Genomic DNA, 23,177 nt, shown 5'->3' with positions numbered 1-23,177 from the left:
TGGAAACATCCAAATTGGACTTCTAAAAGACTAAAAGGTAATAAAATTCAAAAGCTTCTCATTTTTTATATATAAATCACTAATTATTATCCATCACTAAAAAGTCTTACAGATGGAATTTTGCATTTTTCACCTTTAAGCATTTTTTATACTCATACTAGCAATCATAGTAGTTTAGAAAGAAATTAAAAACCGGTTAACCATTATCTATTGTACTAGTGTTATTTTCTTCCTTAAATACTCAAAATGTTAACTTGTTAAATCAATGAATGTTGTAAATACCAGTTAAACTCAATTCGATTAACAAAATAATGAGAATGTACAGTGTGCAAGTAGCACCTTCTGAACTCTCCTGAGCCTCCCTCTCTGCCTATTTATGGAGGAACAATGAAAATGAAATGTTAGCCAAATGGTTGTTCCTGGAGCTTTAGTTTGTGCAAAGGCAAGAAGGCTGGAATTGCATCAAGATAATTAAAAGAACCAGGGGTCACATTTATGTTAAAGTCCATTAGGAAAATCAAACACAAAGATCAAGTCCAAACAGCCAGATGCAGTATCTGAGGGGTGCAAGGTATAGAAAAATGAGTTTGGAGATTGGAAGATGTATAGGGACATGGAATCTGAGCCAGAGTTAGTTAATTGGAAATCATGCCCAGGGCAGTTTCCACCAACAGAGACTGGAGACCCCTGGTTCTGACAGGCTGGAGGAAATGAGTAGGGTTGAACAAGTATTAGTAATAGAGTAAATCCAATCCTTTCTCTTTGGGAGTTTAGAATTTGGTAGGGAAAACAGACAAAAATAATCTAAAATGTCATCATGTATGTATAGGAAAAAAATAAGAATTAATTAGGATTGGGGCGCCTGCAAAATTTGTGGAAGGTGGTGGGATTTGTGTTTGGTTCTTATATGATAAGAAGGCTTTTACTAGAATAAAGGACATTCCTGTAAAGAATTAGTACATACAGAGTTAACAGCATTGAAGAAAGATGAGATTTAAGAATAAAGCAAAAATAGATCAAGATAGGAAGAACAAAAATAATCATCAGAAAATGGGTGAAAAGACAGGAAGAACGGATGGTTGAAGATGTTATGAATAACTGGTATTTCAAGAGTAAGAAATTTCCAATCATATGACTAAATTTCTCTGAGAGGTGGAGGAAGTTTTTGAGTAAGTACTGACTAGGTATATATGCTATGAGTTGATGAAGAGGCTTCATATTGTATCTGTTCATTTATGCATTAATTTGTGTTGTTTTTAATTGCATTTTCCAATTTGTTCATTCCAAAATTTAATGTTAGGCAACCCCCTAAAATGTCTTTACAGTTCTCAGTTGAGGGGCTGGAGGGGGAGAGGGAGGAGGAGGAAAACAAGAGGGAGGAGAGGCAAGAAGGGGAAGGGAAAGAAGAAGAAATCTCATTTGGCATAGTCTTTCCTTCATAGAACTTCCAACTAATTATAACTACCTTTTTTTCTGTTTAAGATACATAGATTTATTATTTTTTCATTTCTTTTTTTAAGTTTTTATTTACATTCCAGTTAATTAACATACAGTATATTATTAGTTTCGGCTGTATGATTTAGTAATTCAACACTTGAATACAACAGCCACTGCTCATCACAAGTGCCCTCCTTAATCCTATTTAACCCATCCCCCAACACACCTTCCCTCTGGTAACCATCAGTTTGCTCTCTAACATTAAGAGTCTGTTTCTCATGGTATACCACATCAAAAACTAATGATGTACTGTATGGTGACTAACATAACATTAAAAAAAAAAAAGAGTCTGTTTATTGGTTTGCCTCCACTTCACTTTCCCTTTACTCATTTGTTCAAATTACACATTTGAGTGAAATCACATGGTATTTTTCTCTCTCTGACTTATTTCCTTTAGCATAATACTCTCCAGCTCCAGCCATGTCATTGCAAATGGCAAAATTTCATTATTTTTATGGCTGAGTATATCCTATTATATGTGTATATGTATACCATTTCCTCTTTACCCATTAGTCAGTGGATGGACACTTGTGGTGTTTCCATACTTTGGCTATTATAGATAATGCTGCTATAAACATTGGAGTGCCTGTATCCCTTTGAATTAGTATTTTTGTATTCTTTGGGTAAATACCTGGTAGTGCAATTGCTAGGTCATAGGGTAGTTCTATTTTTAACTTTTTGACGAACCTCCATACTATTTTCCAGAGTGGCTGCACCAGCTTGCATTCCAAACATCAGTGTAGGAGGGTTTCCCCTTTCACATCCTTGCCAACACCTCTTGTTTTTTGTGTTGTTGATTTTAGCCACTCTGACACGTGTGAGGAAATATCTCATTGTAGTTTTGATTTGTATTTCCCTGATGATCAGTGATGTTGAACATCTTCTCATGTGTCTGTTGGTCACCTGTATGTCTTCTTTGGTAAATGTCTGTTCTTCTGTCTATTTTTCATTTGGATTATTTGGTTTTTTGAGTGTTGAGTTTTATAAGTTCTTTATGTATTTTGGATACTAACCCTTTATCAGGTATGTCATTTGCAAATATCCTCTCCCATTCCATAGGCTGCCTTTTACTTTTGTTGACTGCTTCCCTCACTGTGCAGAACTTTTTAATTTAATGAGTTCCCAATGGTTTATTTTTGCTTTTGTTTCCCTTACCTCAGGAGACATACCTAGAAAGAAGTTGCTACGGCCAATGTCAAAGAGGTTACTGCCCGTGTTCTCCTCTAGGATTTTTAGGGTTTCAAGTCTCACATATAGGTCTTTAATTCATTTTGAATTTATAACTACTTTATTTTTGTTATTAATTCTTTAATGTCTATGTCCCCCACTAAATACCATTCATGACGTATATCTGCTTGATATTGTGTGAACAAACTTTCTTGTTTTGGAAAAAAAATGTCTCTACTTACTATAAGAGTATATTTTTAAAGTATGTTAATGCCTTGGTTACTAATTTTAAAAAAGATACTATAAAAGTTAAATATTTAAAAAAAAATTTTAAAACTCACAATACCATTTGCTGGCAAGGGTGTGGAGCAACAGGAGCTCTCCTTCATTGCTGGCAGGAATGCAAAATGGTAAGAGTTTTATAGGTTTTTACAAGACTATCTATATTCTTACCGTGTGATACAGCAGTTGCATTACTAGATATTCAGCCAATTGATTCAAGAACATATTAAACCTTCACAGGAAGATTTATAGAGGCTTTCTTCATAATTTCCTTCAGTAGGTAAGTGAATAAACAAACTGTGGTACCTCTACGGAATGGTATATTATTCAGATAAAAAGAAAGTACCAAAGAAACCACAAAAAAAATATAATGACTCTTAAATGCATATTGTTAAGTGAAAGAAGCCAAGCTGAAAAGGCTACACACTGTATGATTCCTGTTACATGACATTTGGGAAAAGGCAAAATTATAGAGATGATTAAAAACAAAACAAAACAAAAAGCAGTTTCCAGGAGTTTAGAAGGAAGGGAGGAGGGCTAAAAAGGCCAAGCACAGGGAATATTGTTGAGTGCTGAAACTCCTCTGCATGATATTCTAATAGGTACATGACACTGTATTTTTGAAAAAACCTATAGAACTTCAGCACACAAAGAATGAAACTTAATGCAAAGCAAATGAAATGTGGGTCTCCTCTGTGTGCAGGGTCCTCTCAGTGCATACTTCTCCCTCCCACAAAGTCATCCCTGATCCTGTTTCATTGATCAAAGTTTGCTTAGTGAACCTGTAATCCCTTGTACTTCTGCTTGGCACAACCAGTATCTCTGAGCAGAGTCTAAGAAACCAGAGACTCCATGGGTCCAGCTGGGTTGAATCAGGCCCTCTAACTGCTACAGCTCTACCTCTGTGGGGGGAAAAAAAAGGCTATGCTAAAGACAGGTGCTTATGTGCAGCATCAGGAGACACTGTCAGGGATGGCAGGAAATAAGGTACTGACCGCAACAGAGGCTTTATATGCATGGGAATGGTATGAGTGATCCCCAGGAATATTCCAGCCTAAAAGCAATGAAAGCAGCTAAAGTTGGAAAACTGGGCGGGACTGAGAGGAAGCAGACAGTGCATCAACTAGGTCCATTCTCCCAAGAGGGCATTGTATCCCTCCCTCATTTTAGTTGCCATACTCCAGGATTTCTCCAATTCGGCTCTGCAGCTTTGACACAGTGCCCAACATTTAAGTGATAATTTATGAGATTTCTTTAGAACTTTTTGTTGTTTCCTTTATCACCAAAGGTATCTGACAGTACCCTAAGGATTCTGTGAATCTTCTTCACAGCCAGACACAGATACATGAATATACTTTGAGCCCTGAGAGGCTGCCAATAGTCTTCAACCAGCCAGAATTATCCAATCTTCTCTTCGTTGAATTTTCCAGAATAGAGGGAGACGGAATGGAATTATCAAGATTACAGCAACCTACATTAATTGGTCCATTATGGAAAGCAATACCAAGAGCTACCAGAAATCTACACATACTAGGTAGGAAATAGAAAGGAGAGTAATTAGAGGAATATATATACACGCATTGTAGACATTCTCTCATAGTTGAAAAAAGACTGGCTACATAAATGAATGTCTACAACGCATAAAATTCAGAGGCATCTGGGTGGCTCAGTCGGTTCAGTGACCAACTCTTGATTTTGGCTCAGGTCATGATCTCAGGGTCATAAGATTGAACTCTGCAGTGGGCTTTGTGCTCAACAAGGAGTCTGCTTGAGTTTTTCTCTCTTTCTCTCCCCCTGTCCCTCCCCCCATTTGTGCACACTCTCTCTGTAAAATGAATACATAAAATGCACAGAATGCAGCTCCAAAATTATTTTCATCAATCTATTATTTTTTTTGAAATATTTATTGGTGATGGGTATTAAAGAGGGCACATATTGAATGGAACACTGGGTGTTATATGCAAACAATGAATCATGGAACACTACATCACAAACTAATGATGCATGTGTGGTGATTAACATAATAAAATAAAATAAAATAAAATAAATATTTATTGGGACCCTATTCACATTGGCATGATGGTAGATCCCAGGGTCACAAAGAGAAACAGAAAATAAGCAAAAACCAAAACAATTCAGCAGGGAACAGCATTGCTCTTTGCACCATGACCAGGAGCTATACCTCCCACAGGCAACGTCTTCAGTCAAATTGCTGTAAACAAGGTAGATGGGGAGTGGGGCTCAGTCAGAAAACATTAAGAAAGTTGCTTAGAATATAAAGCCAATTTTGTGCTCAAGGCTAACCTTCTTCGGGTTTGATAATTGTGTTCCTTTACCCAGGACAGACAACAGAGCCAACAAAACCAAAAATAGAGATGTTTTACCATTGAAATCAATGACTGAAATCACAAACATGCCTGAAAGGCCTGGGAATTTGAATAACAATCCTAGTGGCAAATGGGCCTATAGAAGTTGCACCCCAGTAGCAGATGCAGTGTGTAACAAAAAGGAACAGACCACAGGAAGACCAATCAAAGTACAATGTCAGATGCCTCAAACATCCTCAAACCAGGGAGAAGCAGTAATAGAAAAAAATTCTACACATTCAAATATTAAGTATTTATATTATAGTAATCTTGTTCTGACAATAAGAAAAAGCCCAGGAAAATTCCTTTAGCCAAGTAGAGAGGGGAGCCAACAGAAATTAGGGACAGGTGAGTAGGCGGGGACAGCTGCTCACCCAGTGGACATCCAGTTTGTTTTTGCTCATGGGGCTATTTTCCATTCAAACATGAAGCCAGTTTAACTTTAAATGTGGACAAGTATAAGCATGAATAAAACATGGGAGGCACAAGTAAAATTCTACAGGTCAAGTCAGAAACTGTAAGGAATCCAGTACAGTATATGGTGAGACATGTAGTTTTGAAATATTTCATATGTACAAAGTATCAGAAAATATGAAATGTGGGTAGGCTATGTGTTATTTGACCATGTTTAGTATTTCTCTTCTTTATTCAACCTGTCTCAAAACAGTATCAATTCAGGGACAGCTGGGGGGCTCAGTTGGTTGGGCATCTGCCTTCAGCTCAGGTCATGATCCCAGGGTCCTGGGATCAAGGCCTCAAGTCCTGCTGCCTGCTCAATGGGAAGTGTGCTTCTCCCTCTGCCTGCCACTCCCCCTGGCTCGTGGTCCCTCCACCCCCTTTCTCTCAAATAAATAAAATCTTCCAAAAAAAAAGCATTATCAATTCAGACATGTTGCTTATCAATAAGGTATGTTAAACTAAAAGAAAGAAACAAACATAGGAGGCAAAGATATATACCTAAGATATAGAGAAATGTTTGAAATGCATCTAGAGATTTTTTTAAATAAAATATTAACTATTTGTTGTGACATAATAGCTACCCTCAAATGAATTTCCATTACTCTCTTTATGACTGCCTTTCTCCCTGTTTTCATTTATAGGTACCTCTCTTGGGCTTCCAACAGCATTTACAGGGTATGATACTTTGAAATCATGTAGAGGGAGCTTTGCACAATGGTGAAGTGAACATGTACAGGGCAACACCTGACACTGGGAAACCTAAGTAGGTAATAAATGATCTCTCTCGCACAGCAATCACTTTTCAATTTCTGGCTAGCACAGCATAGTTCTGGCAATTCCCACTTCTAGGTTTCGCTCTCTGTCTCTGTTTAAGTTAATGTTTCCACATGGGCTTCAAAACAAAGAACTGAGAAGCCAAAGAATCACAGGCTTCCAGGAAATATTAATGTTTGTCAGATCTGTAGGGTTTGGGGGAATGAGGAATGGATTCAGAGGTAAGGAGAAGCAGAGGTAAAGAAATCAAGTAGTTCTGGAACACCCACTCTTGTTTCAATATATTTTTTTTTACCCCTCTCTTTTATCTTTTGGGCTTCTCTCTGATATTTTATTCAGAGAAAAGTTCTAACTATGAAAACAGTCTAGTGATAAAAAATAATTTGAAAACCTTGGATATAATTTTCTGATGCACTGGGATGTGTTCCTTTTGATTCCTTGGAAAATGTGCTTTAGAATTTTCTAGGTTTATCCAAATGATGAGAATGATTTGTGTTTTAACATGAGGCCAAAAACTACCTGCATTCAGGTGGTTAGTGATCAGGATTCAGGGAGGAAGGAAGACTGAATCTATTAGTAATCTGTCTCTATCTGGGTGCTATTGTGATTAATATGGCATTATGTGGGTTCTGTTCTAAATATTTATTATTAAATACTTTAGAATATTGAGTAACCAGAACAACTTCAGATCTAGTTGTTTATTATCTTAAGTGACTCTGAACTTCGCCATACTCCCCGAGAACACAGTCTGGGAAATCCGCTAATAGGCCATCTGTGTGGATGCATTTACTCCCAGAACTCTATGATTTTCATAAAACACAGATATATACTCAAGAATTCCTGACATTTTAATATTGCATTTAAATATAATTTAATACAACAATACATACACAACACACTTTTAAGTGTTAATGTTCCTTTAAACATAATAGATGACAATGAGTTTCATGAGTCTCACTAAAACCATAATATAAGTCCTTGCATGACAGGAAATAAGAACTCAAAAATACTGTGAAAATTTATTAGGAAAGTAGATTTAGTAACTTCAATCCTAGACTTTAGTGACCAGATTCTGCTTTTCCTAGTAAATAGAGTATGAGTCCTTCCAAAAGTAATATTTGTCCTAGAGCCAAAGTCAGAGACTTCTACTCATTTTGCACCTGCTTTGCCTCTACTGATTCAAGCTCCTTTTCTGAAGGCATATTCAATTTACTTTACTAATTTTCATTACCTGTTCTCATCCTTTGTTTTGAATAAACAACGGAGAATGTGATCGTTCCCTAGGCATGCTGTGAAGCATTTTAGAACACTTAGCCAAGGTCCCCCCTTGTATGGGCACATATTTACCCTTTCTCCAGGACTGCAGAATGTGTGTCACAAAAGCGTGTGACACCAGTTCTCACCTTGATCAGGAGTCATGAACCCCTCACCTAATAAAGTAAGCTTCAGAAAAACTAATTTATATTGCTCTTTCCTCTGAATGATGCTCATTAAAGGAACAATATAAATTTAATACAGTTGTTTAAATAAATATGGTGGAAAGCTATGTCTAAGTGAAGTCTAACTATTGAACATTAACATGTGTTTGGAGTGTTGCTCCCCTCCCCAAACCAGGAAATTAAAAAAAAAAATTCTTATATTGTTCTAGAGGAAAGAGGCTTCATAAAGCTTAATATTGAAGAAAACGACTTGTAATAGAAATGTAGAAAAATGAATATTTTTTTCATTAATTTACCCACAATGACTTTTTGAAAAGTAATGGTCTTACCTGAATTTAGGTAGAGCAATATTTTCCTTTTTCAGAGGTCACTTCTCTGGCAATCTCAACATTCTGGGGAATAGTCTAGATGCAGAAAGAAAAAGTAAAAGTCCTGTGAGCATTCAAAATAGAGGCAATAAAATCTATACACTGAAATTTATTCACTTTATCCATAAGGAAGACATGCAACCCATTTATGTTTATATCATATACATTTTTAACATATTTCTTTGTGAATTTCTAGGAGTAACTCAAAACCTTGTGAATCACCAAGGGGAAAAATAACATCATAAGTATTTCCCAAATGGCTAATGTCATAAGATTGAGTTCTGCAGAACACATTTTGGGGAAATTGGCTTATAAAAAAAGTACAAAAGCCTATTTGGTAATCTGCCCAAAATAGTATCTGTCAGTAGTCAGCATTTAGATATAAGCTGCCAATACCACAGCCTTTAGAATTAGACTCCAAGTTTAAATTATTGATATCATTTAAAAGCACTCCCTGTGAGGAATAGTCTTTGATTTGATGCCATTATTTTTAATGAGACATAGTTATTAACTCACTTTTATACTGAGGGAGAGAGGGTTAGCCTCTATACATCAAGGCCTGTTAACACATTGCTAATTCCAAAGGCTAGAATGATGTTTCTGCCTTTGCCACTTCATTTTTAATGATCCCATTTATGTTATTTGTCCTCCCATGAACTCAATCATAGTTTTCAAAATGCTCTAACACTTTATTAAAATGATAAACAAGTGAAATATTATATTTAATAGAGCAGTGATTATCAGGAGAAGTTCCAGAGGCATACAGCTGGCTGCAGAGAAATTGCTTGCATAGCTCATCAAAGACATATATATGATTCAACAGATACATCCAATTCAGATCTATACAGAGGCTTATATTATTGATTAATAATATATGACTTTTAATAAGCTCCACAGAGAAATCTGAACCTTAGTCATATTGAGAACCCTAAACTAGAACATAAGCTTCTGGACTATGGTAGGAATAATTCTGGACTGGCTCCTAGATTCCCATGCCCTGGTACATACACTGTATTATCCCTTCCCCTCTGATGTCATGATCGTGGTTTGAGCTTGTGACTATGATGTATTTCACTTCTGTGATGGGTTTCCATTAGATGACAAACACAAAGGGATTTTGCAAAATCAGTTAATTTTGAGTCAACCAATTTGAGGGAGATTATCTTAAGGTGACCAGATTTGGCCAAGGGAGGGGAGGTCTTACAAAGGGTCAGAGATTCAAACTGGGAAAGATTCTCCACCTTTGAAGAAGTAAACTGCCTTGTTGGGGAAGACCATATACCTAAGACCTTCAGAAGGCTGCTAGTAGGAGCTCAGAGCAGCCACTGGCTGATGCAACATAAAAATAGGGAAATCAGTTCCACAAACACAAAACACTGGATTCTGCCAATGACTTATATGGATTTGGAAAAAGACCCTGAGCTCAGGATCAGAACATAGCCCAGCTGACACATGACTGCAGCCTTGGGAAACCCTGCCTGTGATGAGGGTTATTTTTTAATTCATAAATTTGATGATTCAGAATTATGCATTAAGTGAGAATAATATCAATTGCAGTACAATTCTCAATATTGTATCTCAAGGTACATAAAATTTAAGCTTTTGTTGTTTCTTTAGTTGTTTTCCATGAACTAATTATTTAACCTGATCCCATTTTCTGCATTTCTTTTTTCCTATAGATGTATTCCATGGGTTTTATTTCAGAAATAATAAATATACATCAAACCTCTCCAAGTAAAAACAAACAAATGAAACATGTCCTTGTTCCACAGGTCCCTATTGAGGTGCAAGAGTAGGAACACTGCTTAGAGAACAATGTGCTGTCATCACTCTGGCAGCTCCACACCTGGTTTCTGTGGTTATAGAGGGGAACAGGTATTGCCCTAAGCAATACTTACATCCCCAGGGGCAAGCAGTACCAAGTACAAGTGAAAAAGGAAAAGGAAACCCGATGGCTAAATGTCTCAGTTTATGTCTTTAGTTCACATACTCACCGGCTTCAATTCCACAACCACCCGTTGATGTTTTACTTTTAAACAGTAGTTGGTGTCTCCACAAAGACTTCATAATGTAACACCACGAATGAAACAAAGAAACCAAATAAAAATTAAAAAACAAAAAGAACCCTGAACTTGTTAATGCTATTAAGTCTATACCTAAAGAAGGTAAGTAGAATAATTTATTGCTTAAGAAAATCCAAGAAGGGAAAGATTCAAAGTTTCTGCCAATTGGGAAATACAAGGCAAAAAAAAAAATTCTAGGGACCTGGTTACCATGTCTTTCCTCAGGTTCTAAGTTCACTGACTGGTCTGTCTTTCTATCTCTGCCTTTCCAGGTCATAATATGCATGTTTTATATGTAATGTCTAGGATCTTAAGCTGTACTTGTGTAAGAAATGGGCAAAACTTATGCTACTCCAGTTTTCTGGTTCTTTAGAACCAGAAATCCAACTCTATTTTTTTGATTTAGTAATTGAATAGAAAAATTTTAAATGAGAAATTTAAGAGAATACTCATGACTTTACAAACACATTCCTGACTTCAGTTATTCAAGGTATGTCATTTAATACAGATATATTCATATTGACTGTATGCCCTATGCTGGATTTTCATTAATTGTTATTCACCGAAAACACTGTACCACAAATACCACTGAAGAAAACAAATTCAGGCATAAGTGTTGAAAAGTTAAAGAAAGAAAATTAAATAAATGAGATCTAAAGTGTTTTGGAACATTATTCATCTATATAGACATTTTAAACAATCATTACTTAATGAGGCACAACATTATCCAAATCCTTCTTGGGTTTCAACATAGGGTTTCTTCATAGACTTGTAAGACAAAGAAAGCATCATTATTCAACTGGAAAGTAAATTTTGATGTGTTTTCAAAACAACTTTTTTTCCATTTTATGAACAATAAGAATTTCACAAGTCAGAGCTTTTAAAATGGAATGTTTGTCACTATTTGAAAAATTCTATCAGCTTTGATGTTACAAAAAGATACAAACAAAACAAAACAAAACAAAAAAAATCAAGCTCTGCTACAACTGATGTCAGCAGAACTGCAGTAAGCTTTCTTCTTGCCCAAACTCACTCCAGCACCCTATTATAGTTAACAAAAGACATTCTGTGTCCTCCAAACATGAGTCTTTTGTTACAAAATAAAGTATGTTGCAATAGAATGACAACCTCAAATTAAACTTGCCAAGGGTAGTTAAAAGCATGCATACTGCAGTGTGCTATAAACACAGGGGTCAGGATTTACCTTCATGTTGCAGACTAGTAACAAGCATTCCACAATACAGGGGGTAGGAATTAATGACACTTTAGGGTTTTGCTTCAAGAATGCCAAAATAATTATTAATTAATTATTTTCATAATATTTACAGAAACATAATAAATGACACAGTGATGTTTTCTTGGCTTGCATTTCAAAATACATTTTATAAGATTACTGTGCCAAGGCAATGAGCTGATTTATCAGTCAACTTAGGATAATAGAGACAGGAAAAAAATCACAACTTTCAAAACCATGACAGAGATTGTAAAAAGGGTCATAATTCTTAACTCTTTCCTGTACTCAGACCTTTTGCAAATTGGCCCACAGCATCTCCCAATAAGAGTGTCTAGTTCCTTACCACTTAAATCTATGCTGGGCTTGATCAGTAGTTTCCACAAAATGAAAAATATGTTAGTACTGGAACCAGGGCTCAAAAAGCTTTGCATATTTCCACTTTCTCTCAGAACTTTTCCAGTGGAAATAACAAGCCCAGAAGAGCCTGCTGACTGATGAGCGCTCACACAGAGGAGAGACTAATTGTCCCATCCGAGGCCCTGGACATTTGAGAAGTCACCAAAAGTGCTTATCTGACTCACAGTCAACCACAGAAACATGCAAGAGCCAAGACTAGAGATTCTTAGCTGACTCATAGTCACATAAGCAATAATAACTACTTATTTTTTCAAGTTACTAAAATTTTGGATAGTTTGTTATGCACCAAACACTAAGGAATACAACCACAGAAATGAAAAAATTATGCATGCAATTGTACATTTAACAGATACTTTCATGAATCTCATATTTCTCTCATTTACACTGAATTGCTTAAGCAATGATTATATATAAACTTTCTTATTGTATTCAGAGAATATCCTTTGTAGACTTCTACAATGGCATTAGTCTGTGAGTTATTGGGTGTCTTTCTGTTTTTTGTTTCTATCACTGTCATGACAAAATAAACCTGTATACAATTATTGCAAAAAATCAAAAGTCATAGTCAATGTCCTTCATTGCAGCTACAGAAATCCATTTCTTATCCCCTGGAATTAATGCAGCAATTTAGAAAACAGTTTGCTAGTCCCTCAAAGTGTGAAATGAATGTATAAGAGACATCTGCTATTTCATGTGTTAACAGAGTGTCACAAAGGGAGCATTGTTTAAGTATTTGAAATAAAATGTTACATGAAGAAAATTTAAGTATCTGAAAATGATATGTGTTATAATACAATATTTATAAAGGTAAAACAGAAGAAAATTAAGTGCCATATTGTTTAACCATACATACTTTTCAAAAAAGCAAGGGGAAGGAGAGGATTCTGGCAAGATGGCAGAATAGGAAGCACAGGGAATCTGTTTCTTCACCTGAACAACAATTGCATTGGCAGGGTATGTCTAATGTAATTTTGGAGTTCTGGACTCTGTTTGAAGGCCTGAAACTTCCAGGGGGAAAACTTGGACAATAAATTGTAGTTACTTTTAGCTCTTAGTACAGTAGCTGCTGCACATCTTCCATTCCCAGTCCAACATCAGGCAGCTGTGCACATTTCCTAGAGCAGCCTGCACACAGCTTTCAGGAGCCAGAGTGAGCAAACAATGACCCTGTCCTCCAAGTATTGGGAATCTATGTTTTGATCACTGATTGCTGCTTCTGATCACAGAGGTCCAGACAAAGAGATAGGCGGCCATTGTTGCCATACCTCCCCCCACTTCCCTCCTGGCAGACGTGACTTCTGAGGGGATTAAGTGCTCTTTACCACCACCTTAATTTTCTCTTTTTCTCCTTTGGGAGTCAGACTTTAAAGGCCAGGACATGTACATGCAAGTGTATATACAGTTACAGTTATAAAGCAGCTGTATATGTCCAATAAAAGAGCACAGATTCAGAAAAAGCCTGAGAAGAACTTAAGCTGACATCTGATACAAATACTTGGCACAATGACCACCTATAAAAGTTGAATTAAAAAAAAAAAAGCTAAGCAAAAATTATTTTAAAAATAGAAAACTCAGGGAAGGACAATATGATTTCTAGTGTTATATTATTAGACTCAAATGTCCAGTTTTACAACATGCACACACACACACACAAACACAAAGCACACAAAAAATCTGGAAAGTATGGCCCATTCAAAGAGAAAAAAGAATCAACTGAAACTGTTTCTGAAAAATAACCTACTAGCAGACCTACTAGATAAAGACTTTAAAATAACTGATTTGGAGATGGTCAAAGAACTAAAGAAGAATATAAAGTCAGGAAGTTTATGTATAAACAAAATGAAAATATTAATAAGGAGAAAGCCTAAAAAGAAACAAAAAAAAAATCTGGAAGTGAAAAGTATAATAAATTCAAAGGCAGGTTTGAACAGGCAAAAAAAAAAAAGAATCAGCAATCTTGTAGATAAGGCTATGGAAATTATTGAGTCTGAGGTGCAGAAAGAAAAAAAAAGTTTGAAGAAAAGTGAACAGAGCCTAGGGGCCTTATGGGACATCACCTAGAAAACAAACATGCATGCAGTAGAAGTTTCAAAAGGTGAAGACAGAGAGAAAGGAGCAAAGAGAACATTTGAAGAAATAATTGCTGAAATGTCTTAAATTTCATGAACATTAACACACCCATCTAAAATGTTCAATGAACTCCAAACAAAATGAACTCAAAGAGACCCACACCAAGGCACATTTGAGTCAAATTATTAAAAGCCTAAGACAGAGAGAAAATCCTGAAGGCAGCAAGAGAAAATTGGCACATAATATACAATTGATTCTCAATAAGATTATCAGCAGATTTCTCATCAGAAATTTTGAAAGCGAGGAAGCAGTAGGCAATATATTACAAGCACTAACTGGAAAAACAAACAAAAAACAAAACAAAACAAAAAAACAAAAAAAGCTGTCAACCAAGATCCTTATATCTGGCAAAACTGCCCTTCAACAGTGTGGGGGAAATTAAAACATTCTTCTAAAAAAAAAAAAAAGCTGAGGAACTATGGAAAGAGCCAAGATGTCCACCGACAGATGAATGGATAAAGAAGATGTGGTGTATATATATATACAATGGAATATTATGCAGCCATCAAAAGGAATGGAATCTTGCCATTTGCAATGTGGATGGAACTGGAGGGTATTACGCTGAGCGAAATAAGTCAATCAGAGAAAGACATGTATCATATAACCTCACTGATATGAGGAACTCTTAATCTCAGGAAACAAACTGAGGGTTGCTGGAGTGGTGGGGGGTGGGAGGGATGGGGTGGCTGGGTGATAGACATTGGGGAGGGTATGTGCTATGGTGAGCACCGTGAATTGTGTAAGACTGTTGAATCACAGACCTGTACCTCTGAAACAAATAATGCATTATATGTTAAAAAAAAAAAAAAAGAAGAAGGTAGCAGGAAGTGAAAAATGAAGGGGGGGAAATCGGAGAGGGAGACGAACCATGAGAGACTATGGACTCTGAGAAACAAACTGAGGGTTCTAGAGGGGAGGGGGTGGGGGAATGGGTTAGCCTGGTGATGGGTATTAAAGAGGGCACATACTGAATGGAGCACTGGGTATTATATGCAAACAATGAATCATGGAACACTACATCAAAAACTAATGATGTAATGTATGGTGATTAACATAACATAATAATAATAAAAAAAAAAAAGCTGAGGGAGTTCCTTACAACTAGGCCTGCCCTGCAAGCAATGCTCAGGGGAATCCTGCTGGGTGAAATGAAAGAACATTAGATTGTAACCTGGAGTTATAAAAAGAATTCTCAAGAAAGGCAATTCACTGGCAATTAAAAAAAAAAAAACCTAGTATTACAGTTAACTACTTCATAATGTTACCTTTTTTCTACATGATTTAAAAGATTAATATGAAAAATTATTAGTCTAAAAGCTAGCATTATTTTAACATTAGTTTATAACTCCACATTTCGCTTCCTACCTAATTTAAGAGACTAATGCATTTAAAAGAATTACTAGTTTATTTTGGGGGGCATAGAATGTATAAAGATGTAATTTTGTGACATCAACACCCACAACCAATACAGATAGAGGTGTAAAGGAGCAGAGTTTTTGTAAGTTATTGAAGTTAGGTTAATATAAATTCAAATTAGTGTTATAGTTTTAGAATGTCAAATATGAGCCCCATGGTAACTATAAATAAATTAGCTACAGAATATACATAAAAGGAAATAAGAATTTAAACATTTCACTACCAAATATCAACTAAACAGAAAAGATGTAATGTAGGAAATAAAGGACAAAAGAAAATGACAGAAATAAGTCCCTTACTTTATTTTTTTTTTAAATTTTTTTTCAAGTTATGGTTTAAGTTTTATTTTGGAGCATCAACCCTGTGAGAAATACATATCTCAGTAGGATTTGATTTCCCTATAGGTATTTTCCCAAAGAAACAAACAAAAGCATGATGAGACTGCTTGATTTTCAAATATCACTTGTTTGCCCCAGAAACAGTCTACTTGATACAAGGATGTCCTAGAAATCCTAAATCTATACATCATAGTTTCATTGCTGACGATGATTCCAAAGAGTCAAGAACAGGAGAAGCAGTATTACCTCAGCCCACCTTGCTCACACTTTGGATGATATTTGGCTCCTTCCTGAATGGAGATGAGAAAGGACACAGCCCCCCATTCACAGGAGTGAGCACTGTGCGGAAATCTTTAACACCTACAGAGATGGGTTTTCTGTCATCTTCGCTGCCCACAGCACAACACTTTTGCCTTCCTCCCAGCCATTACCTGCCTCTATTCTTTTCTTTCTTTATGAACAATGATTTAAAAATCCTCAACAAAATATTGGCAAACCAAATTCAGCTGCATATTACAAGACTTTTACACCATGACCAAGTGGGATTTATTGGTGGAATGCAAAGATGATTTAACATGTAAAAATCAGTTGATGTAATACAGGACATTAACAGAATAAAGGGGGTAAAAACCACATGATCATCTCAACTGGTACAGAAAAAGCATTCAACAAAATTCAACACTCTTTCTTGATAAAAGCACTCAACATGCTCACATAGAAGGAAAATCTCTCAATAAAATTAAATCCATATATTCCCATAAAATTTATACTCAGTGTTGAAAGACTGAAAGCTTTTCCTGTACAACCAGAAACAAGGCAAAGGTGATGGCTTTCACCAATTCTATTCAACATAGTCCTGAAAGTTCCAGCCAGAGAAATTTGGCAAGTAAAAGAAATAAAGATATCTAAATTGGAAAGGAGGAAGTAAAATTAATTCTGTTTGCAGATGATATGATCTTGTATGTAAAAACCCTAAAGTTTCTACACACAAAAATATTGTTACAACTAATAAATCAATTCAGCAAATTAGCAGGATACAAAAGAAAAAGATAAAAATAAGTTGCGTTTCTATACACTAACAATGAACAATCTGAATAGGAAATTACAAAAGCAATTCCACTTACAATAACATCAAAAATAACAAAATACTTAGAAATTAACTTAAGCATGAAATTAAAGACTTGTATGATGAAAATTATAAAACGCTGAAAAAAATTAATTACACAGAAACCCATCCCATGTTTATGAATTGGAAGACTTAATATTGATAAGATGTCAATACCACTGATCATCACCTAAAGATTCAGTGCAATCCCTATCAAAATATCCAATGGTATTCTTTTGCAAAAATAAAAAATTACATATTAAAATTCATATGGAATCTCACGGTATCCCAAATAGTCAAAAAATCTTGAAAAAAAGAACAAAGCTGAGAGACTCACACACGTCCTGATTTCAAAATTTAACTACAAAACTTTAGCAACTAAAACAATCAATGTGGTGCTGGCAAAAAGGCAGATGGACCTATAAGCCAATGGAATTGAGTAGGAAGATCAGCTAAGAAAAAGAAAAAAAAACACACAGGCATGGTCAAATGATTTTTGACAAAGTGGCAAGATTATTCAATGGGGAAACAGTCTTGACAACAAATGCTGTTGAAAAAACTGGATATTCACATGCAAAAGCATGAAACTGGATCCTCTCCTAATACCATAAACAAACATCTCAAAATGGATCAAAGACCCAAATATAAGACCTCAAAGTATAAAATTCTTAGAAGAAAACATTAAGCAAAAGCTTCACAACTCTGGATTTTGCAATGATTTCTTGCATATGACTCTAAATGCATAGTTAGCAAAGAAACAAAATAGGCAAATTGAACTTCATTAAAATTAAATATTTTGTTCACCAAACGACAATATCAAGAGAGTAAAAAGGTTACCCAGAGAATGAGAGAAAGTATTTGCAAATCATTTTTCTGATAAGGGATTAATATCCAGAATACAAGAATTAAAACAACAAATAAACAGACAACCTGATTGAAAAATGGGCAAAAAGATTGAAAATACATTTCTCCAAAGAAGATACACAAATGAATAATAAGTCCATGGAAAGATACTCAACGTCATTAACCGGGGGAATGCAAATCAAAACTACAATGAGATACAACCTCTCACCTGTTAGGGTGACTGATGTTAAAGAAAAAAAAAACAAAACAGAAAATAACAGTTGTTGGTGAGGATGTGGAGCAATTGGAATATCTATGCATTGTTGGTATGAATGTAAAATGGTAGGTACAGCTGCTATGCAAAACAGTATGGAAATTCTACAAATAATCGAAGATAGAATTACTATATGACCCAGCAGTTCCACTTCTAGGGATATAACAAAAAGAAATGGGAAAAAAACAATCTCAAAGATTTATTTGTACATTCATGATCACAGCAGTATTATTCAGTATAGCTAAAACACGGAGGAATTCTAAATGTCCATCAGTAAATGATTGTGTATAAAAATGTAGTATATACACACAATGGAGTATTATTCATCCTTAAAAAGGAAGACAATTTTGAAATATGCTACAGCTTTGACGAACCTTGAAGACATACGCTAAATGAAATAAGTCAGTCACAAAAATATAAATACCGTATTATTTCGCTTATATGAAGTACTTAGAGTTGTCGAAATCACAGAGACAGAAAGTAGATGAGTGGTAGCCAGAGTCTGGGGCAGGGGAAGAATGAGAAATTGTTAAATGAGTATAGATTTTCAGTTTTATAAAAAGACAATAAAGTTTTGATACTTTGCTTGAAGTGATAAATGTTGATACCGGTAGTCTGTGATTAGTTGCATATGTATATTGTAATACTAGAACAACTACCAAGGAAACTTCAAATAGCAATGTATTCAAACACATAAATAAATCAAAATTGAATCAAAAAATTGAATTCTTTTCTTTTAAAAGATTTATTTATTTATTTGAGAGAGCATGTGTCAGGGGAGGGACGAAGGGGGAGGGAGTTAGAATCCTCAAACAGACTCCCCTCTGAGCATGGAGCCACCCCATGGGGCCCAATCCCAAAGCAAGAGTCACCTGCTTAACCAACTGTGTCACACAGGCGCCCCTCAAAATGGAATTCTAAAACTGTTCAAGTAACTAATCAGAGGGAAATTAAAAAAAAAACAGAAATGAGAAACAGGAAGAACATAATAAAACAAATAATAAAATGGCAGACTTCAGCTCTAACATGTCAATTAATTTTATGAGTGGAGCTGATCAAAATATTCCAATTAGGGGTGCCTGAGTGGCTCAGTCATTAAGCGTCTGCCTTTGGCTTAGGTCATGATCCCAGGGCGTGGGATTGAGCCCCACGTCAGGCTCCCTGCTCAGCAGGAAGCCTGCTTCTCCCTCTCCCATTCCCCTTGCTTGTGTTCCCTCTCTCACTGTGTCTCTCTCTGTCAAATAAACAAATAAAATCTTTAAAAAAATATTCCAATTAAAAGAAATTGTTTGATGGATTAAAAATCCTAACCCATCTATAAATTGTCCAAAAGAAACTCAGTTCAAACATAATGATATATGATAAGAGGATGGGAATAACATAAAATTCAAATATTAATCAAAGTAAGCAGGAGTGGGTATATTAATATCAGATGAATTAGACTTTAGGGCAAAAAAATTACCAGAGACAGAGGCACCTGGGTGGCTCACTCAGTTACGTGGCTGCCTTTGGCTCAGATCATGATCTCAGGGTCCTGGGATCAAGCTGCACATCAGGCTCCCTGCTCAGCCGAGAGGCTGCTTCTCCCTCTCCCACACCCCCTGCCTGTGTTCATGCTCAATCTCTCTCTGTCAAATAAATAAATAAATTCTAAAAAAAAAAAAAAAATCCCAGGGAGAAAAGGCAACACTATATAATAATAAAAACATTAGTTGACCAAAGGACACCCGGTGACTCAGTTGGTTAAGCAGCCAACTCTTGATTTCAGCTCAGATTGTGATCTCAGGGTCCTGGGATGGAGTCCTGGCTCAGCTCTTGGCTCTGTGCTCAGCGGGGAGACAGCTTGGGATTCTCACTCTCCCTCTGCCCCTCCCCCGGCACTGGCGTGTTCTCTCTCTCTCTCTCTCAAATAAATAAATAAATCTTAAAAAAAAATTAATTGACCAAGAATATATAGCAACCCTAAATTTTTATTCTTTAAACAACACTTGAAAATACATAAAACAAAAGCCAAGAGAACTGAAAGAAGAAATAGACAAATGCATGGTTTTGGTTGAGGACTTAAGCACCCCAGTCTCAACAGTTTATATTGGCTAAAAAAATCAGCAAAGATATAGAAATTAACAGTACCATCAACCAAAAGGATCTAATGGATTTTATAGAGCATTCCACCTAGCAAAATTAGAATATATATTCTTTTCATGTGTCTGTGGAACAATCAACAACATAGATCATATACTGGATTATATAAAACAAACATTAACAAATTTAATGGCGAGAAAAATCTTCAAAGATGTAGAAATTAAACAACAAAATTGTAAATATTCCATGGTTCGAAGAGAAAGTCTCAAAGGAAATTAAAAGATACACTAAACTGAATGAAAATGAAAATACAACATCAAAACTGGGGCGCCTGGGTGGCTCAGTTGGTTAAGCGGCTGCCTTCAGCTCAGGTCATGATCTTGGAGTCCCGGGATCGAGTCCCACTTCGGGCTCTCCGCTCAGCGGGGAGTCTGCTTCTCCCTCTGACCCTCCCCCCTCTCATGCTCTCTATCTCATTCTCTCTCTCAAATAAATAAATAAAATCTTAAAAAAAAAGAAAATACAACATCAAAAGTTATTGCATACACACAAAACAGTTCTGAGAGTGAAATTTATAGCACTATGCTTACATTAGGAAAGACTGAATATCTCAAATCAATAATCTAAGTTCCTAACTCAAGAAACTAGAAAGGGAACAAAATAAATCTAAAGTAAGCAAAAAGAAGGTAAAGATAAGAATGCAGGTCAATGAAATTGAAAAGAGTAACTTTAGCAAAAATTAGCAAGGTAAAATCTGGTTTTTAGAAAAAAAATAAACAATAATGTTAAGTCTTTAGCAAGAGTGACAGAGATAAAAACACTGAAAACACACATCTCAGATGCATGGAATAAAATAGAGAATATCAAAAAAGCCCCTGCAGTCATTGAAATAAGGGAATACTATGAAAAACTTTCTTCTTTGAATTCACTAAGAAATGGATTAGTTTCCTGAAGACAACAAACAACCAAACTTGGAAAAAAAATAAACCAAATGGTCTAATATGATTAAATAATTTATATTTGCAATTAAAATCTTCTGAAAAGTAATCTCTATCCTAAGATGATTACTGGAGAGTTTTGCCAAATATTCAAAGAGGAATTTAAACCATTTTATATAACCTTTTCCCAAAACTACAAGAGGAAGGGAGCATTTTTGAACTCATTTCATGAATCTACTATTAAATGATGCCCAAACCAGACAAGTACAACACAAACAAAAAAGAATACTAGAGAACAGTAGCTCTCTTATATACTTAGAAGTAAAAAAAAAACCTCAAAAATAAATTAGAAAACCAAATCAAACAATGTATAAAAATAATTATATGACCCACCAAAAGTCCAGGTGGGTTTGGTTCCAGGTATACAAAGCTGGTTCAATATTTGAAAGTCAGTCAGTTTTATCCACTGTTTCCACAGGATAACGAGGGACAATCACATGATCACATTAATAGATGAAGAATAATTTGATAAAATTCAACAGACATGCTGCAAAAACAAATAAAAAGACTCCTAACAACAACAATAACAAAACCCAGGGGTACCTGGGTGGCTCAGTCAGTTAAGTGTCTGCCTTTGGCTCAGGTCATGATCCCAGGGTCCTGGGTTGGAGCCCCCTAGTGGGGCTCCCTGCTAAGCGGGGAGTGTGCTTCTCCCTCTGCCCCTCCCGGGCTCGTGCTCTCTCTCACACTCTCTCTCTCAAAAATCAATCAATCAATCAATCAATCAATCTTAAAAAAAAAATAACAAAAGCCCAAAACCACAGCTAACATCAGACTTAATGGTGAAAAGACAGAAGGTTTCCCTCTAATATTGAGAAGACAATAACGCCTGCTGTCACAACCCCATTAAACATAGCAGTTTCTTTCTTTCTTTTTTTCTTTAACATGGTATTTTAAATTCTAACCAGTCTAAATATTGGAGAGGGAGAAGTAAAACTGTCTCTATTTACAGACTATATAATTGTCTGTGCAGGAAATCCAAAATAATTTATCAAAAAATCTATTACTAATAATTAGTGAAGTTACAGGATACAAGGTCAAAATATGAAATTAAACTGCATTTCTACATCCTAACATCAAATAAGCAGAAACCAAATATAAAAATGCAGTGCTATTTAGGATCACCCCAAGGAAAATAATATTTAGACATAAATATAACAAACATGCACAGCACCTGCATAGCGAGAGTTACTTCTGTAACTGTTGATGAAATCATTCAAAGAGGACTTAATTAAATGGGTGACATACCATGCTTAGGGATTGGTGGACAGGTGTGCCTGGCTGGGCATGAAAACTATCATATAAGTTTAATTACTTCACGTAGTTAAATTAAGCAATACTAAGTCAATTGTACACTTTTCAGTGTAAGAGACTCTACACATCTAGAGATGAGTACAAGAATGAGACACAAGAGAAAAACATCAATAATACGGCACAGAAAGACTTTTGGATTGCATTTTGACTAGCATTCTTTTCTTGGTTTTTGCTTTGAATAAATGACTAGGCTGCAAAATGTTTTCAATATATACATACATCGGTTTGCTAATGTATCATTCCTATCACTGACTGTACTGTGATATAGAATGTTTATCTTTCCAAGTAGAGAATTTTCTAGAGCAAAGTGAATGGGAATCCCTGGTTGGGAATGAAGACTAATCTCTACATTAAATTGACTTCACTTAATTAAATAGAGTGGTATTAAGCCATTTGTACTTCTTTCAGTAAACAAAGCTATTTTTGTGAAGTTCATCAGTGCAGAATGCAACTCTCTATTCTATTCTAAAGATTAAAAACATCTGACTGAAAGTTCAAGCAGTTCTTAAAAATGAGGAAAAAAAATTTTTTTCCTTAGGTAGTAAAAGAAAGCTTAGTTTCTATGGATTTGGGTTATTTGGTTATTTTCTTAATTCATGACACACATGAAA

At 35.5% G+C, this 23,177-nt stretch overlaps 1 protein-coding gene across 2 annotated transcripts in view; it reads right to left on the bottom strand.

Annotated features, from left to right (window-relative positions):
- Positions 1-23,177, bottom strand: part of SNTG1 (syntrophin gamma 1) — a 957,083-nt gene that overhangs the window by 651,026 nt on the left and 282,880 nt on the right. For both annotated transcript variants that reach the window (XM_025871422.2, XM_073892760.1), the window contains exon 2: positions 8,314-8,388. The gene's annotated coding sequence lies outside the window, so the exon portion shown is untranslated. The remainder of the gene's footprint in view (positions 1-8,313; positions 8,389-23,177) is intronic.

This window comes from Callorhinus ursinus, unplaced genomic scaffold (genome assembly GCF_003265705.2).
Source record: "Callorhinus ursinus isolate GAN/ISIS: 27379988/994484 unplaced genomic scaffold, GSC_fseal_2.0 scaffold5, whole genome shotgun sequence".
Classification (NCBI taxonomy): Eukaryota; Metazoa; Chordata; class Mammalia; order Carnivora; family Otariidae; genus Callorhinus; species Callorhinus ursinus.
This window is presented reverse-complemented; position numbering and strand designations above follow the sequence as displayed.